Source organism: Bubalus bubalis, chromosome 7 (genome assembly GCF_019923935.1).
Source record: "Bubalus bubalis isolate 160015118507 breed Murrah chromosome 7, NDDB_SH_1, whole genome shotgun sequence".
Classification (NCBI taxonomy): Eukaryota; Metazoa; Chordata; class Mammalia; order Artiodactyla; family Bovidae; genus Bubalus; species Bubalus bubalis.
In genome coordinates, this window is record NC_059163.1 from 18,449,329 (window position 1) to 18,468,387 (window position 19,059).

The following is a 19,059-nucleotide window of genomic DNA, read 5'->3' on the forward strand; positions in this document are numbered from 1 at the left end:
TATATATATATATATATATATATATATATAAATTCTTTTTCAGATTCTTTTCCATTATAGGTTATTATATGATATTGAATAGTTCCCGGAGCTATGCAGTAGGTCCTTGTTTATCTGTTTTATATATATAGTAGTATATATCTGCAAATCCCAAACTCCTAATTTATCCCTCTCCTCACCTTCCTCTTTGATAACCATAAGTCTGTTTTCTGTGTCTGTGAGTCTATTTTTAAAGCAGGTTGAGTTTTATCCTCCAAAACTGAGGGCAGTGTGAAGTCATGGAAAGGGGGTGGATTTTGTAGGTAGACAGATGTGAGTTCAAACACCAGCCTGTCACTTATTTGCTGTTTGACCTTGAGCAAATATTTGTGCATCTCTGAGTTTTTTCATTAGTGGAACAGGCAAAGTAATCACAATCTTGGAGAGAATACAAGGCTTCATGTATAGATATGGGCTCACATGGTTTCTAGCACATAGTTGGCATTTAATAAGTGCAGCCTTTGTTTTTAACTCCCTCAAATGTAATTTGCTCAAAAATAAAAGTAAAAATAGAGTAAAATCAAAGCAGACTGTGATTGTACCAGATGTTTTTTTCTCTGAAAAAAACCAAAACCCCAAACAATAGGGGAAACATGATGAAAAAGAAAGTAATTTTCAATGGCACTGAAATATTCCCCTGAGTCTTTAAACGTCTCTGATTGAAATGAATGAATATGCAAGTGTCACTTATTGATGGCCTCCTCCCATAAGCAGTGAACTCCTTTGAAGTCATGTGGTGGTAATTGTAAAAGAAGTTATATGCATAAAATTACTTCTCTGGTGAAATAAGAATCATAAATCAGTTCACAGTCAATCCATCTGCAACTTCTTCAGTTGTGCTGATTTCATAGATTGCAACAAAAAATAAGTCAAGGATGAATAACTGAAAGCCAATGGGGGGACTCTGGGTCTCTTGCTCACCACTTTCTTGGTAATGGAGAGCTGGATGAGGGTGAAAGAAGGTGGCGAGAGTTTTAAGAAGTGTCTTATGACATCAGCATCCTTTTCCTGGCCCTGTTTGGTTTCTTGAGAAGAGAGATTTGACCTTCTCAGTGACAAGGTGTTTATCACCTGCTTGCCATGGCTTGCACTGCATTCCTACTAACTCAGGGCAGCCCAGAACTTCTAGCCATGGATACTCAGAATGAGTGCTGGATCTAATTTTTCTGACCTTTAGAACATCCTCTACCTTAAGGGATAACTACAAAATGCTCTCAGGCTTCCAGGGTGGCTCAGATGGTAAAGAATTCGCCTGCAATGCAGGAGATGGGTGTTTGATCCATGGGTGGGGAAGATCCCCTGGAGAAGGAAATGGCAACCCACTGCAGTATTCTTGCCTAGGAAATCTCATGGACAGAGGAACCTGACGGGCTACCATCCAGAAGAGTCACAGGTCACAGAAGTGTTAGATACAGTCCACAGGGTCACAAAAGTGTCGGACACAAATGAGTGACGAAACAACAGTAACAATGAAATGCTCTAGAGAATTTTGTTGGAAATTTTGTCTGTAATGGGAAGCCCCACTGGGTTGTCTCTAAGGGTAACTATGACTGGAAAAGTGTCTGCCTTTGTTTACCTTGGAATTCCCAAGTGGCAATAAAACAGTGCACTTTGTTCCTCAGGAGGACCCAATTGTTGGGACGTCATCCAAATGCTTCCCTCCTGGTGGCGCCTGTAGCCCGTCATGACAGGAATATTGATCGAGGATAACCTAATGAAATATTAACGCCAATGGATGTGTTGGGGAAAGAGCAGATCTGGTCTTGCGAGAGTTACATTGGGTAAGAATTAGGCCCATTAGATGGCTCGTTGAGTATTCAGGGGAGACAATTCTTGCTTTATAATATATGCTTGGGTTTGCCTTATGGAAAATTTATTGTTCATTCATTTGATGCACTCCTTTAAGAGGTCAACTTTGACTTTCAGTGCTCTCAGAATTTATTCTTTACTCCATTGTTCCTTGAAAACTATCTTTTATTGGATTTCTTTGTGCATTGAGTTGTCAAATAGCCAGTGCACCCTCTAAACTGCTTTCTACAATTAACAGATGTGTTTTGTGATTGGGGCAGGAAGAAAATCGGACTTATTGGTGCTAGTACTTATCAACATGGAGAGGGCAAATTATATTCATCAGCCTCTTCTTTTCTTTTTTTCTCCATATTAATCTTTTATTTGTCTATTTATAATAATTCCTCCAAGTTAATCATATGTTGCTTATTTTATTTGTAAATTTTGTTTGGGCCAGTCTTTTTTTAAAATTTTCTTTATCTTTTTATTGAAGGATAATTGCTTTACAGAATTTTGTTGTTTTCTGTCAAACCTCAACGTGAATCAGCCATAGGTATATGTATATCCCCTCCCTTTTGATCCTCCCTCCCATCTCTCGCCCCATGCCACCCCTCTAGGTTGATACAGAGCCCCCGTTTGAGTTTCCTGAGCCATACAGCAAATTCCTGTTGGCTATCTTATACATGGTAATGTAAGTTTCCATGTTACTCTTTGCATACATTTCACCCTCTCTCCATGAACATAAGTCTATTCTCTATGTCTGTTTCTCCACTGCTGTCCTGTAAATAAGTTCTTCTGTACCATTTTTCTAGATTCCATATATATGCATTAGAATACAATATTTATCTTCTCTTTCTGACTCACTTCACTCTGTGTAATAGGTTCTAGGTTCATCTACCTCATTAGAACTAACTCATGTGTGTTCCTTTTTATGGCTAATATTCCATTGTGTATATGATCAACAACTTCTTTATCCATTCATCTGTTGATGGACATCTAGGTTGCTTCCATGTTCTAGCTATTTTAAATAGTGCTGCAGTGAACAATGGGATACATGGGTCTTTTTCAATTTTGGTTTCCTCAGGGTACATGCCTAGCAGTGGAATTGCTGGGTCATATGGTGGTTTTATTCCTAGTTTCTTTTAAGGAATCTCCATACTGTCTTGCATAGTGGCTGTATCAATTTACATTCCCACCATCAGTGCAAGAGTGTTCCCTTTTCTCCACACACTCTCCAGCATTTATTGTTTGTAGACTTTTGATGATGACTATTTTGACCGGTGTGAGGTGATATCTCATTGTAGTTTTGATTTGCATTTCTCTAATGAGTGATGTTGAGCATCTTTTCATGTGTTTGTTAGCCTCCTGTATGTCTTCTTTGGAGAAATGTCTGTTTAAGTCTTTTTCCCACTTTTTGATTGGATTGTTTGTTTTTCTGGCATTGAGTTGTATGAGTTACTTGTATATTTTTGAAATTAATCCTTTGTCAGTTATTTCATTTGCTATTACTTTCTCCCATTCTGAGGGTTGTCTTTTCACCTTGCTTACAGTTTCCTTTGCTGTGCCAAAAGCTTTTAAGTTTAATCAGATCCCACTTGTTTACTTTTGTTTTTATTTCCATTACTCTAGGAGGTGGGTCATAGAGGATCTTGCTTTGATTTATGTCACTGAGTGTTCTGCCTATGTTTTCCCCTAAGAGTTTTATAACTTCTGGTCTTGCATTTAGGTCTTTAATTCATTTTTAGTTTTTCTTTGTATGGCATTAGAAAGTGTTCCAATTTCATTCTTTTACATGCAGCTGTCCTGTTTTCCGAGCATTACTTATTGAAGAGGCTGTCTTTGCCCCATTGTATATTCTTGCCTCCTTTGTCAAAAACAGGTACTCATAGGTGCATGGGTTTATTTCTGAGCTTTATATCTTGTTTCATTGGTCTACATTTCTGTTTTTGTGCCAGTACCATACTGTCTTGATGACTGTAGCTTTGTAGTATAATCTGAATCTGTAGATTGCATTTGGTAGTACAGTCATTTTCACAATATTGATTCTTCCTACTCAGGAACATGGAATATCTCTCCATCTGTTTATGTCATCTTTGATTTCTTTCATCAGTGTCTTATAATTTTCTGTATACAGTTCTTTGGTCTCCTTAGGTAAGTTTATTCCTAGATACTTAATTCTTTTTGTTGCAATGGTTAATGGGATTGATTCCTTAATTTCTCTTTCTGATTTTTCATTGTTAGTATATAGAAATGCAAGTGATTTCTGCATATTGATTTTGTATCCTGCAACTTTGCTAAATTCACTGATTAGCTCGAGTAATTTTCTGATAGTATCTTTAGGGTTTTCTATGTACAGTGTCATGTTATCTGCAAACAATGAGAGATTTGCTTCTTCTTTTTCCATCTGGATTCCTTTTCTTTTTCTTCTCTGATTGCTGTAGCTAAGACTTCCAGAATTATGTTGAATAATAGTGGTGAAAGTGGACACCCTTGTCTTGTTCCTGATCTAATGTTTGATGTAAGCTTATCATGTATGGCCTTTACTATATTGAGGTAGGTTCCTTCTGTGCCCACTTTTTGAAGAGTTTTAATCATAAATGGGTGCTGAATTTTGTCAAAGGGTTTTTCTGCATCTATGAGATTATCATATGGTTTTTATCTTTCAATTTGTTAATATGGTATATCACATTGATTGATTGAATGTATTGAAGAATCCTTGCATCCCTGGAATAAACCGAGCTTGATCATGGTGTATGAGCTTTTTGATGTGTTGCTGAATTCTGTTTGCTAAAATTTTGTTGAGGATTTTTGCATCTATGTTCATCACTGATATTGGCCTGTAGTTTTCTTTTTTTGTGTTGTTTTTGTCTGGTTTTCTTGAGAAACCTATATGCAGGTCAGGAAGCAACAGTTAGAACTGGACATGGAACAACAGACTGGTTCCAAATAGGAAAAGGAGTACGTCAAGGCTGTATATTGTCACCCTGCTTATTTAACTTATATGCAGGGTACATCATGAGAAATGCTGGGCTGGAAGAAGCACAAGATGGAATCAAGATTGCCGGGAGAAATATCAATAACCTCAGATATGCAGATAACACCACCCTTATGGCAGAAAGTGAAGAGGAACTAAAAAGCCCCTTGATGAAAGTGAAAAAGTTGGCTTAAAGTTCAACATTCAGAAAACAAAGATCATGGCATCTGGTTCCATCACTTCATGGGAAATAGATGGGGAAACAGTGGAAACAATCAGACTTTATTTTTTTGGGCTCCAAAATCACCACCGATGGCATGATTCATGATTCATGCAGCCATGAAATTAAAAGATGCTTACTCCTTGGAAGGAAAATTATGACCAATCTAGATAGCATATTCAAAAGCAGAGACATTACTTTGCCAACAAAGGTCCGTCTAGTCAAGGCTATAGTTTTTCCTGTGGTCATGTATGGATGTGAGAGTTGGACTGTGAAGAAAGCTGAGCGCTGAAGAATTGATGCTTTTGAACTGTGGTGTTGGAGAAAACTCTTGAGAGTCCCTTGGACTGCAAGGAGGTCCAACCAGTTCATCCTAAAGGAGATCAGTCCTGGGATTTCTTTGGAAGGAATGATGCTAAAGCTGAAACTCCAGTACTTTGGCCACCTCATGCGAAGAATTGACTCATTGGAAAACACTCTGATGCTGTGAGGGATTGGGGGCAGGAGGAGAAGGGGACGACAGAGGATGAGATGGCTGGATGGCATCACTCGATGGACATGAGTTTGAGTAAACTCCAGGAGTTGGTGATGGACAGGGAGGCCTGGCGTGCTGCAATTCATGGAGTCTCAAAGAGTCAGACACGACTGAGTGACTGAACTGAACTGAACTGAACTGTCTAGTTTTGGTATCAGGGTGATGGTGGCCTCGTAGAATAAGTTTGGAAGTGTTCCTTCCTCTGCAATTTTTTGAAAGACTTTTAGAAGGATAGGCATTAACTCTTCTCTAAATGTTTGATAGAATTCTCCTGTGAAGCCATCTGGTCCTGGGCTTTTGTTTTTTTGATTTTGGTCACAGCTTCAATTTTGGTGCTTGTAATTGGGTTGTTCGTAATTTCCATTTCTTCATGGTTCAATCTTGGAAGGTTGAACTTTTCTAAGAATTTGTCCACTTCTTTCAGGTTATCCATTTTATTGCTATACAGTTGCTCATAATAGTCTCTTATAATCCGTTGTATTTCTGCATTGTCTGTTGTAACCTTTCCTCTTCCATTTCTAATTTTGTTGATCTGATTCTTCTCTCATTTTTTCTTGATGAGTCTGGCTAAAGGTTTGTCAATTTTGTTTATTTTCTCAAAGAATCAGCTTTTCGTTTTATTAATCTTTACTATTGTTCCTTTCATTTCTTTTCCATTTATTTCTGCTCTAATCTTTATGATTTCTTTCCTTCTGCTTATCTTGGGGGTTTTTGCTCTTCTTTTTCCAGTTGTTTTAGGTGTAAGTTAGGTTGTCTATTCATTTTTTGTTGTTGTTGTTTCTTGAGGTAGAATTGTATTGCTATAAACTTCCCTCTTAGAACTGCTTTTGCTGCATCCCATAGGTTTTGAGTTGTTGTGTTTTCACTGTCATTTGTTTCTAGAATTTTTTTGATTTCCCTTTAGATTTCTTCAGGAACCTGTTGGTTATTTAGAAACATATTGTCTAATCTCCATGTGTTTGTGTTTCTTACAATTTTTTTTCTTGTAATTGATATGTAGTCTCATAGAGTTCTGGTTGGAGAAGATGCTTGATACAACTTCAATTTTCTTAAATTTACTGATGTTTGATTTGTGACCCAAGATGTGGTCTATCCTGGATAATGTTCCATGTGCACGTGAGACGAAGGTGTCTTCTGCATTTGGATGGAATGTCCTGAAGATATCAGTGAGATCCATCTCATCTAATGTACCATTTAAGACTTATGTTTCCTTATTAATTTTCTGTTTTGATGATCTATCTGTCCATTGGTGTGAGTGGGGTGTTAAAGTTTCCTACTATTATTGTGTTACTGTCAGTTTCTCCTTTTATGTCTGTTAGTGTCTGTCTTATATATTGAGGTGCTCCTCTGTTGTGTGCATAGATATTTACAATTGCTTTGTCTTCCTCTTGGATTGATCCCCTGATCATTATGTAGTGTGGTTATGACAGAGGATGAGATAGTTGGATGGTATCACCAACTCAATGGGCATGAGTTTGGGTAAACTCTGGGAGTTGGTGATGGACAGGGAGGCCTGGTGTGCTGCAGTCCAATTCAGTTCAGTTCAGTCACTCAGTCATGTCTGACTCTTTGCAACCCCATGAATCACAGCACGCCAGGCCTCCCTGTCCATCACCAACTCCCGGAGTCCAGCCAAACCCATGTACATTGAGTTGATGATGCCATCCAACCATCTCATCCTCTGTTATCCCCTTCTCCACCTGCCCTCAATCTTTCCCAGCATCAGGGTCTTTTCCAATGAGTCAGCTCTTCACATCAGGTGGCTAAAGTATTGGAATTTCAGCTTCATCAGTCCTTCCAATGAATACCAGGACTGATCTCCTTTAGGATGGACTGGTTGAATTTCCTTGCTGTCCAAGGGACTCTCAAGAGTCTTCTCCAACACCACTGTTCAAAAGCATCAATTCTTCGTGCTCAGCTTTCTTTATAGTCCAACTCTCACATCCATACATGACCACTGGAAAAACCATAGCCTTGACTAGATGGACTTTTGCTGGCAAACTAACGTCTCTGCTTTTTAATATGCTGTCTAAGTTGGTCATAACTTTCCTTCCAAGGAGTAAGCGTCTTTTAATTTCATGGCTGCAATCACCATCTGCAGTGATTTTGGAGCCCCAAAAAATAAAGTCTCTCACTGTTTCCACTGTTTCCCCATCTCTTGGCCATGAAGTAATGGGACCGGATACCATGATCTTCGTTTTCTGAATGTTGAGCTTTAAGCCAACTTTTTCACTCTCCACTTTCACTTTCATCAAGAGGCTTTTGAGTTCCTCTTCACTTTCTGCCATAAGGGTGGTGTCATCTGCATATCTGAGGTTATTGATATTTCTCCCAGCAATCTTGATTCCATCTTGTGCTTCCTCCAGCCCAGCATTTCTCATGATGTACTCTGCATATAAGATAAATAAGCAGGGTGACAATATACAGCCTTGACATACTCCTTTTCCTATTTGGAACCAGTCTGTCGTTCCATGTCCAGTTCTAACTGTTGCTTTCTGACCTGCATACATGTTTCTCAAGAGGCAGGTCAGGTGGTCTGGTATGCCCATCTCTTTCAGAATTTTCTGCTGTCCAAAGGGTCGCAAAGAGTCAGACACGACTGAGTGACTGAACTGTCCTTCTTTATCTCTTGTGTCTTTATTTCAAGGTCTATTTTGTCTGATATGAGGATTGCTACTCCAGCTTTCTTTTGCTTCCCATTTGCATGGAATATATTTTTCTATCCTCTCACTTCCAGTCTATAAGTATCTTGAGGTCTGAAGTGGGTTTCTTGTAAACAGCATATATATGGGTCTTGTTTTTGTATCCATTCAGCCAGTCTGTTTCTTTTGGTTGGAGCATTTAATCCATTTACATTTAAAGTAATTTATTAATATATATGTTCCTATTGCCATTTTCTTAATTGTTTTGGGTTGATTTTGTAGATCTTTTTTTATCTCTTGTATTTCTTGACTATATAAGTCCCTTTAACATTTATTGTAAAGCTGGTTTGGTGGTGCTGGATTCCCTTAACTTCTGCTTGTCTGAAAAGCTTTTAATTTCTTCATCAATTTTGAATGAGATCCTTGCCAGGTACAGTAATCTTGGTTGTAGATTTTTCCCTTTCAGTACTTTAAATATGTCCTGCCATTCTCTTCTGGCTTGCAGAGTTTCTGCTGAAAGATCAGCTGTTAAATGTATGGGGTTTCCCTTGTATGTTACTTGTTGCTTTTCCCTTGCTGCTTTTAATATTCTTTCTTTGTGTTTAGTCTTTGTTAGTTGATTAGTATGTGTCTTGGCATCTTTCTCCTTGGGTTTATCCTAGATAGAACTCTTTGCACCTCTTGGACTTCACTGACTATTTGCTTTTCCATGTTGGGGAAATTTTCAACTATAATCTCTTCAAAAAATTTCTCATACCCTTTCTTTTTCTCTTCTTCTTCTGGGACCCCTATAATTAGAATGTTAGGGGCTTTGATATTGTCCCAAAAGTCTCTGAGACTGTCCTCAGTTCTTTTCAATCTTTTTACTTTATTCTGCTCTTCAGAAGTTATTGCCACCATTTTATGTTCTAGCTCACTGATTCATTCTTCTGCTTCAGATATTCTGCTATTGATTCCTTCTAGAGTATTTTTAATTTCAGGAATTGTGTTGTTTGTTTCTGTATGTTTATTCTTTAGTTTTTCTAGGTCTTTGTTAATTGATTCTTGCATTTTCTCAATTTTGTTTTCAAGGTTTTTGATCATCTTTAGTATCATTACTCTGAATTCTTTTTCAGGTAGTTTGCCTATTTCATATTCATTTATTTGGATGGACATCTGTGTTTCTAGTTTGTTCCTTCATTTGTGTAGTATATCTCTGCCTTTTCATTATTTTTTTTTTTTTAAACTTATTGTGTTTAGGTTTCCTTTTCCCAGGCTTCAAGGTTGAATTCTTTCTTCCTTTTGGTTTCTGTTCTCCTAAGTTTGGTCCAGCGGTTTGTGTAAGCTTTGTATAGGGTGAGATTTGTGTTGAGTCTTCTGTTTGTTTTTCCTCTGATGGGCAAGGCTGAGTTAGGTGGTAATCCTGTCTGCTGATCACTGGGTTGGTATTTTTGCTTTGCTTGTTGTTTAGATGAGGTGTCCTGTGCAAGGTGCTACTGATGGTTGGATGATCTTGTATTCAAGTGGTTTCCTTTGTGTAAGTTCTCACTAATTTGATACTCCTTAGGGTTAGTTCTCTGGTAGTCTAGGGTCTTGGAGTCAGTGCTCCCACTCCAAAGGCTCAGGGTTTGATCTTCTGGAGTCAGACTGAATTCAAATTCCAGCTTCACTTTTGCTAACTTTATAAATTTCAGCTGATTCTTTGACTTCTTTACACCTCAGTCATCATCATGGGAAGAAACCCACAATGTGCCATCGAGGAGAATTTGTGCATCCAAAGAGCTGTCTGAATTGGTGAATAGAGGTGTTCCCAGTGCTCAGAGCTTCTTTGAAAATCTCTTCAATGATGATCTGATTTTACATTCTGCATTCCTTGGAGAAGAATAAGTAGGTGGGGGAAGCAGTCTGTTCTGTTTTCAGAAATGAAGCATGCCAGAGCCAATGCTCCCACATCCCTGTGGGTCAACTAACTGGGAAATTGTTAGACCATCAGGACTGTAATCCTGTGAAAACATTTGACATCTATGAAAAATGTCCAGGCTGTGCTCCCTTTGTGGTGAGACTGAGCTTTTAATGGGAGTGCACTTTAATAACTAAGAAAACATAGAAGAAAGAAAAGATCTTTGATGCCATGTCTTAAAAAAAATTTTTTTTATGTTATATTGGAGTACAGCTGATTAACAGTGTTCTGCTAGTTGCAGGCGGACAGCAAAGAGACTCAGCCATACATATACATGTATGCATTCTCCCTCACACTCCCTTCCCATCCAGGCTGCCACGTAACAGTGAGCAGAGTTCTCCATGCTATACAGGAGGGCCTTGTCAGTTATCCATTTTAAATACAGGAGTGTGTGCATGTCCATACCAAACTCCTTAACTATCCCTTCCTCCTACACTTTCCCTCTAGCAGGCATAAGCTTTTTCTTGAAGCCTGTGAGTCTGTTTCTGTTTTGTAAATAACTTCATTTGTATTATTTCCTTTTAGATTCCACATATAAGGGACATCATATGATATTTCTCCTTCTCTGTCTTGCTGCTGCTGCTAAGTCACTTCAGTCGTGTCCAACTCTGTGTGACCCTACAGACAGCAGCCCACCAGGCTCCCCCGTCCCTGGGATTCTCCAGGCAAGAACACTGGAGTGGGTTGCCATTTCCTTCTCCAAAGCATGAAGGTGAAAAGTGAAAGTGAAGTTGCTCAGTTGTATCTGACTCTTAGCGACCCCATGGACTGCAGCCTACCAGGCTCCTCCACCCATGGGATTTTCCAGGCAAGAGTACTGGAGTGGGGTGCCATTGCCTTCTCCATTCTCTGTCTTACTTCACTAAATATAATAATCTCTCGGTCCATCCATGTTGCTGCAATGGCATTGTTTCATTCTTTTTAATGTGATGCCACGTCTTAATTAGATTCTATTTGATAACCATTGACATGACTAGTTAATATATAAATTTTAATTCTAATGACCAAACTAGGTTATTTTAACCTTACGGTTTACCTGAAGTAGCCTAGAAATCCTTAAAGAAACAGTGTTCACAGTTACCCAAAAGTTAGGACAAATTGTTGTTCAGTGTTGGTTTTTTCATTATAAAATGGGAGTGTCTATTAATACTGTGATTCAGAATGACTTTTTCAATTGATTCTCTATGATGGCATATGGCCAATAGTTCTTAATTTTTCAGTCACAATACCTGCTCCAAGTACATTGACGCAGAGTTGCTCAATAGAAAAAGCATTTCAGATTAAAGGTTCCACTTTTCAGACTGGCAAACAAGGCTTTCTACAGTCTCGGCCTGGCTATGTTTTCAGTTTTGCTGTGTGCTTTCTCCACTTCGTACTCTGAGTCTCAGCTGTGCTGAAGTATTTCCCCTTTCTCAAATTCACCAAGTCATGCTGCCCATAATGTTTCCTTGACCTGAAATATTTCATTTATTTTCTCCCTCAATTTTCCCAAATGAATGCCTGTATGAAACAATTCTTGACCTTCTCCCAACCTCCAGTAGAACTGACCATTTTTTTCTTTGTAAACTCATTGTAACCTACTCTGATTCTCTTGGCATGATTACAACACTATTCTACATATTATTTATATATCTGTCTCTTTCTACAAACTTACAGAATCTTGAGGCCAGGGATCATGTCTAATTCATCTTTGTACTCCGAGCACCTGTGAAATGCCTGACAATGAATAAATAAATGAATGAAAGAGTGAATGAATGAAAAAATCCAGTGAAGTAAATATTGACCTTATAACCCAAAGTGAAGATGGCAAACACATGGTCCCAGTGCTGTGCTTTCCCTTCTCTTAGGCAGAACAGACTTTCTGAAATACTTCCTGGCCACTGAGCCTTAGATCTAGGCAGCCTGTGCCTACAGAACATAGCTTTTTTTTTTCCTGGTGTAATCTTTTTGTTGTTGTTGTTTATTTATTTTCGGCTGCATTGGGTCTTTGTTGCTTAGCTGTCTCTAGCTGTGGAGAGTGGGGTCTATTCTGCAGATGTGGTGCACAGGCTTCTCATTGTGATGGCTTCTCTTGTCGCAGAGCACAGGCTCCGGGGCATGCAGGCTTCAGTAGCTGCGGCACAAGGGTTCAGTAGTTGTGGCTCACAGGCTTAGTTGCCCTGTGGCATGTGGGATCTTTGTGGACCAGGGATTGACCAGTGTCCCCTGCATTGCATGGTGGATTCTTAACCACTGGATCACCAGGGAAGCCCTCAAATATAATCTTAGTATCTAGTGAAATTATTAAGAGCAATGATACCCCAATCTTTTTGATTATATGAGTGAGTAACCATATTAGTACAAATAATTGGGGGCACATCCTCTTTGGATGGCTTCTGGGTACCTTTCCAGGCTACATGGAGAGACTGGTCCGTATGGACCACATCGATGGGCTTTTTGGTGCTTTGACTTCCAGTGGGTTTGCAGGAAACATGGAGGGTTAGGAGCAAATGAGGTTAGGGTACTCTTTCCCTGGCTCCCATCCTGATCAGTGACTGCGGGTTGGTCTGCTCCCTCTCTTGAAGGCTGTAGCTCCTGTCACATGGCCTCCTGCACATCTCTCCCTTTGGTTCTGGCATCTTCCCTTCTTTTACTCCTCCCTGAAGTTACCTGTCAAGAATGTGTCCTTTCTTGTTGCTTTTACTCAACCTTAGTGCCCCAAACTGGGGTCAACTATCCTTCTCTTAAACTCTCTTCAGTTTATAAAAACAGCTTCTATTTCCTGCTGAGACCCTGACTGATATTCCTCCAAGGCATGTCATCATTTTCTTTCTTTTCTTTAAACTTTTTATTTTATGTTGGAGTCTAGTTGATTAACAATGTTGTGTTAGTTTCAGATGTACAGAAAGTGATTTGGTTATACATGCATATATCTATTCTTTTTCAAGTTCTTTTCCCATTTGGGTTGTTACATAATATTGAGCAGAGTTCCCTGCATTATACAGTGGGTCCTTGTTGGTTATCCATTTTAAATATAGCACTGTGTACATATTCATCTCAGGCTCCGTAACTATACATTCCCCCTACCCTTCTGAATCATTTTCAGTGTCTCATAATCATGTACTAATCACCATCCATATATCATTCGTGCAGGCTCCTCTGTCCATGGGAGTCTCCAGGCAAGAATACTGGAGTGGGCTGCCCTGCCCTCCTTCAAGGTATCTTTCCAACCCAGGAATTGAGCGTGCGTTTCCTGTGTCTCCTGCATTGCAGGTGGATTCCTTACCACTGAGCCACCAGGGAAGCCTCCATCCATATATTAAGTACTAGTAAAGCCTAGTTTCTATTATTTTTTAGAGAAGTTAAGGTTTTAATACTTTCCCCCACTTCCTGGTTGATCACTTTTTTGTTCTCACCCTTTGGAAACTATTGATTTAGAAACTGATCTAAGTCTTTCTACCAGGTTTCACAGAATAAGGCTCTGTAGTCTGTGGCTTTGAAGGCATAATAAAAGCGGGGGCTGGTTTCTGCAGGATTTATGTACTTAGAGAAAAAAAAGATGCTCGTGGGATGGGCTACCTACTGTTGACTTTTCCATTTCCCTCAGGGCCTTGGAGCCAGCGCAGTCATGGTGAGGCACAGAGTAATAGCATCATTGAGGCTCACAGGCAGCCAGTAAAGTGAACCTGGAGAATGTTAGGCTGGGACCAAATAATGCTTGAATTGCACTCTTTCATTTTAAAGAGATTTGTTTTTAAATAATGAATGAAGGCTTCACGAACCTTTGACTTTGAGACTTTTAATCCTTCATTCTTTACTATAGAATGTTTCTAGCTCCCTGTCTCTGCCCAGATCAAAATCCACATTCAAGCAATTCCTGTGGACAGAATCTGCAAGCAATCTGATTCTGACTTCGAGTTGATTCTATTTTACAAGGGAATTCTTTCTACCTAGTGCCTCTTGGAAATGATTGAAACTTAGTTTTGTGATTTATATTTACTTTCACAATCGTGGACACTTTCGGATAAATGTTTACATCTCCTGTGTATTGGCAAAACAACTATGGTTATATCTTTTGTCATCTAAAACATTTCTTTCAGGGTCCCCGTATACACTGCAGGTACTGTCTCATTAACCCTCCAACAATATTATAAATAGCACTGGTCTCATTATCAATAAATAGGTCGCATTAACTTCTGATCTAAAGCTAAATATTTTATGAGTTGTGACTGTCCATAATCACTTGATTTCCAGAACATTAGGAAAAATGTTTCCTTTATAATGAAGACTATGTTTTTTCCTCCCTGTTTTGATTAAAACCTTAAATAAATATGATGCAATGATCAATGGGGATATTAAGAGAGAAGGCCTCATTGTTTAAGCTATTACTATCACCTTGCTCTGACATGCCTTCTAATCTTGGGGGAGGGAAGCTGAGAGTCTAGAGTACTGTAGTAAACTGGGCTGAAATAGGGAGTTGCTCAAAACCAGGCCAAATAGTTGAAACCAGGATGGTTGTGAATTGGAAGGGAAAAAAAAAATTAACAGGATCAAGTAGGAAGAGAAATTGCTCCTGCTATCCATGGAAGGAGTCCTGCCTTTTACAAATTTTTAGAGGTCCTTGTTAGGATTTAGTGTGAGAAATAAAATTGAAGCAGGAACTTGATCTTCTGGTGCCTAATATTAATATTATAAATGCTAACAGGATATTAGAGTTTGAAAGGATGCTCTGAATACCCAAAGTTGTTTATTTTCCAGTGAATAAACTGAAGAGCGAAGGTTTGGAGTGGTTTCTGCATGGAACTGAAGAGCCAGAGGCACACCCTCTGGCTGATCCACATCCGCTGATCCTCAGTATCATGAAACTTCCACCGGGTTGTGCTCAGTCTCTCAGTTGTGTTTGACTGCAGCCCCATGGACTGTAGCCCTCCAGGCTCCTCTGTCCATGGGATTCTCCAGGCAAGAGTCCTGGAGTGGGTTGCCATGCCCTTCTCCAGAGGATCTTCCCCACTCAGGGACTGAATCCCTTGCATTGGCAGGCAGGTTCCTTACCACTAGCGCCATCTGGGAAGCCCCTCCACCAGGCTAAATGTCTTCAAAATGTTCAAGTTACTGTTTTAGAGATGGAAGCGATCTGGGAAACTGTGATGATTTAAAGTTCAGTGAGCAAAAATGCCCCACTTATACATGAAGTGAGTAGCAGAACAAGAACAAAGGGACTTCCTGGTGGTCCAGTGGTTAAGACACTGCACTCCCAATGCAGGGGGCCTGGGTTCAATCCCTGGTCAGGGAGCTAGATCCCACATGAGCAGCTAAGAGCTTGCATGCTGCAATGAAGATGAAAGATCCTGCGTGCTGCAATTAAGACCCGGCCCAGCCAAATATATAAATAAGTAAATAAATATTTAAAAAAGAGAAGAAAGCCTAAATCACATGATTTCTAGGCTAGTGCTTTTTTCCATGACACTGCTGTTTATTCATACGCCAGTTTCTGTTTTAGGTGCCAGAAGACAGAGACAAACACAGTAAAGTCTCTGCCTTTCACATGAATTTCCATATATATTCCTACATGGAAAATGTGTGTTTTCCTTTATCTTTTACAGATTCCAGCTAAAAAACACAGGCTGAAAGTGCATAAAGCACACGGTACTGCTTGATTTGGTAGAAAAAAATAAAGTGACTTATATGAAAAATAAAATTCAAGTCCTTTAATTGTGAGTTCCATGTTGGCACAGATGGTTTCTGTCTTATTTTTTGTTGCTGCCCCAACCACAGCCCAGCACACAGTCAGTGGTCAATACATTTTGAATAAATAAATGAATGAATACCCACTTGGTATTTAGTGAGTGTTCAATAAACGTTGAATGAATAAATGAATGAATCCGCTATACAATGTTCTTAAGGATTATCCAGAATCAGAAGTGATGGCCCTAGAGGTCATTCTTCTCACTGCTTATTTTACGGCTGCAAAGAAGTTAATTCCATCCTGCAGTGGGCTCTGGAAGACTCAAGGCTCTTGAATTCCAATCTTGGCCCTATCATTGTGGTAAAGATTGACAAGAACCAATTTCCCTTTTCTCCTGGGTTCAGAGCCAGACTACATTTCTCAGTTTCCCTTTGAGCTGGACACACCCTTGTGATGATCTCTGACCAAAGGAATGTGGGCAGAAATTGTGCATCTCACTTCTGGCTCTGCCCTTAAAAACCTCCCATGCAATGCTCTGCTCTCTGCCATCTGTCTGGTGACCAGACAGGAAAACCCAGCAGAGGATTTATTCATTCATTTATTCATCTCAGGGCTGTGTCACAGAACTGAAGAAGCCTGTTTCCCTGAATCAGCCAGTGGTAACCATTCTCCATGAAGCATCTTTATTGCCTTGTTGTGTGAATATGACCTGAACCACTGAGATTTTGAGGTTGTTTCAAGAGTTATTCCACCCTGTTAATTCCTTTTGGGTGTGTAATCTTGGACACAGCTTAGTCTCTCCGAGTCTAGATTTTCCTACTTGTTCAGTGGGAACTGTAATATAACCTGCCTCTTTGTGTCGCTAAGAGACATCAATGTGAGGCCCTTAGCATAGTCCTGGGGATGTAATAAGTACTTGATACTTGTTAGCTATTCTTATATAATTTTTATTGTATCAAGTTTGATAGCCAAAGTATAGCAATTTCTAGAGGCATTTCAAAGACCATCACCCATAGTTTTTCTCTGTTTATCTTCTGGCTACTCAGGCAAGCACATAATCCTCTGGAATCTTTTATCACTGATTTTCAAATGTCTTTTAGAAATAGAACTCTTATTTTTTCCTGTGTGTGCTTAGTCTCTCAGTCATGTCCAACTCTTTGAGACCCCATGGACTGTAACCCACCAGGCTCTTCTGTCCATGGGATTCTCCAGGCAAGAATACTGGAGTGGGTTGCCATGCCCATCTCCAGGGGATCTTCCCGACCCAGGGATTGAACTTGAGTTTCCTGCTTGGCAGACAGATTCTTTACCACTGAGCCACCCAGGAAGCCAATCATTATATACATATACACACTTGCATGCATGAATGTTCAGTCACTCAGTTGTATTCAACTCTTTGTGAACTTATAGACTGTAGTCTGCCAAGTGGATTGCCATTTCGTACTCCCGGGATCTCCCTGACCCAGAGATCAAACCTGTGTCTCTGCATCTCCTGGATTGGCAGGGGGATTCTTTACCATTATGCCACCTGGGAAGCCCTTTCAGCCTTCCTCTGGGCCTTTTTGATAACCTCTTTACAGCATCCTTGAGCTAGAGAGGACACAAGTTGGATGCCACAGCCTTGGGTAAACACAAGGGGAAGATGCAATATTATGTGATTCCCTAAAGCAATGCCCATGTCCACTGTCCTCACAACTGAAAACCTCACCACCCCAGTGTCCCCTCATTCCCTTTCTCCATGCTTTTTTCCTGCTTCATTGTAGAAGCTGCACGGCAGTAGGGCTGTGGTAAGGACGGACTTCTTTTTCCTTCATTTAAAGTAGATTGGTGGCTCTTTTCAATAGACTATTAGAAGAGTAACTGCTATGGATGATTTAAAGGGACTCTGAACTTTGACTTTCCACTGTGTGATATATGGATGGCTTGAAGCTTTGGGGTCAAAGGTTAGGAGTAATGAATTTATGGCTAGATTCTGCCTCTTCTCACTTTGAAAAAAGATGATATATTTTGAACATTCAATTATAAATATTTTTTTCTTCCAGAAAGGGTCTTGGAGAAGATGTACTAAATCAATATTTTCCATCCCCAATCAAACTATCTTATTATTTACCAGGGCTTCAGGAGTGATGGAAGGAAAAAGGACTTCAGGTGGAGAAAAGATCAAAACTGCCGTTACTGTGTTTAGGATTAAGGGAAGGAAAGGATAGGAGGTGGTAAAATTTTTTACTTGCTAGGGATGAAGTAAATCATGAGGAAATAATGTAGATCATTTAAAGTATCAGAAGACTTGACAGGTAGAAATAGGATGGATACTATAAGAGAAAGAGAGTGCCTTTAAAAAGTTTATTGTTCTCAAGAGAAATTTCAGATTAGACTCCAAGTAGGGGTTTTGTTTTGTCAACAGTCAGGCTCAGATGTTCCAGCTCTAGGCAGGTCTTCCCTTCCATATTAAACTCCTGGTTAGTCCACTCAATTCTTCCTTGAGATTATCAGGAAAAATCAGGTGATTATTGGTAGTCCACACTGGTCCTTATTTAGAAGGCTTTGGGAATGCACTTACTCATGTAAAAAGGCTAATGATGTGTTAATCTTACATAGATTGGTATGTACAACATTGATTGTATGTTGTACTAAGCAATGAATACATGTCACTTTATCTAATGCACACTCTGACCTTATGAGACAGTAATATCTACTTCACAGATGAATCTGAATTTAGGGGTAGCTATTAAGGGAGAGAGCTAGGATTTGAATCTAGGTCTCTTAAACTTCCAGATCAGCATTTAATCCCACCTCTGACAGCCACTTTTAGCAACATACAGTCCACCAACATATAGTCCACCTTCATCTGTCCTGATACACAGTCCCATGAAACTTTACATCACATTGTTGAACCACCTGAAATCCCTTTCATCAGAAATATTAAATATGTAGTCGTCTTTTTTTTTTTTTTTTTTTTTTAATGAAACCTCTACAAATCAGGTTAAGTGGGAAGGAGCACAAACTGGTTAAATTGCATCACTTTCTTCTGAAGGCTTGACTGAGATTTAAACACTGAAGGCATGAGGGCTGTAAAATGGGATTGTGATTGCAGGAGAGATTATTATTATCATTTTGACATGAATCATAAGCCTCAGTGAGATGTGGCAGTTGTTCGTGGGGGTGAACTTGGGTGTAAGACAGAAACATAGAGGTTTAGATGGGTGAGTGTGAAGGGACATGAGAGGGCAAACATAAGAAAGGAAGTAGAGGAACTT

General features: G+C 39.5%; 1 non-coding gene across 1 annotated transcript; it reads left to right on the top strand.

Moving 5' to 3' along the window:
- The first annotated feature begins 15,336 nt into the window (after positions 1-15,336).
- TRNAG-CCC lies at positions 15,337-15,409 on the top strand. The gene has a single exon. It is a non-coding gene; the product is annotated as a tRNA-Gly (tRNA).
- The last annotated feature ends 3,650 nt before the right edge of the window (positions 15,410-19,059 follow it).